The 560-nt window shown below is 41.8% G+C and overlaps 1 non-coding gene across 1 annotated transcript; it reads right to left on the bottom strand.

Moving 5' to 3' along the window:
• Positions 1–205: 205 nt before the first annotated feature.
• On the bottom strand, positions 206–313 carry LOC148564354 (small nucleolar RNA R71). The gene has a single exon (XR_015884403.1). It is a non-coding gene; the product is annotated as a small nucleolar RNA R71 (small nucleolar RNA).
• Between the last annotated feature and the right edge of the window lie 247 nt (positions 314–560).

Raw genomic sequence — 560 nt, 5'->3', positions numbered from 1 at the left:
GTTCTTAACTGAATTCTTGCAGATCTGTGATACTGTTAAGACCAATGGGGTTGATCTCAAGGTCTACAGGCTTATGCTTTTCCCGTTTGCTGTAAGAGACAGAGCTAGAATATGGTTGGACTCTCAACCTAAAGATAGCCTGAACTCTTGGGATAAGCTGGTCACAGCTTTCTTAGCCAAGTTCTTTCCTCCTCAAAAGCTTAGCAAGCTTAGAGTGGATGTTCAAACCTTCAAACAGAAAGAAGGTGAATCCTTCTATGAAGCTTGGGAGATATACAAGCAACTGACCAAAAAGTGTCCTTCTGACATGCTTTCAGAATGGACCATCCTGGATATATTCTATGATGGTCTGTCTGAATTATCTAAGATGTCATTGGACCATTCTGCAGGTGGATCCATTCACCTAAAGAAAATGCCTGCAGAAGCTCAGGAACTCATTGACATGATTACAAATAACCAGTTCATGTACACTTCTGAAAGGAGTCCTGTGAGTAATGGAACGCCTCAGAGGAAGGGAGTTCTTGAAATTGATGCTCTGAATGCCATATTGGCTCAGAACA

Source organism: Arachis ipaensis, chromosome B5 (genome assembly GCF_059453495.1).
Source record: "Arachis ipaensis isolate K30076 ecotype BB chromosome B5, ASM5945349v1, whole genome shotgun sequence".
Lineage (NCBI taxonomy): Eukaryota > Viridiplantae > Streptophyta > Magnoliopsida > Fabales > Fabaceae > Arachis > Arachis ipaensis.
The sequence above is the reverse complement of the archived record's forward strand: the minus strand, read 5'-3'. Positions and strand labels throughout refer to the sequence as shown.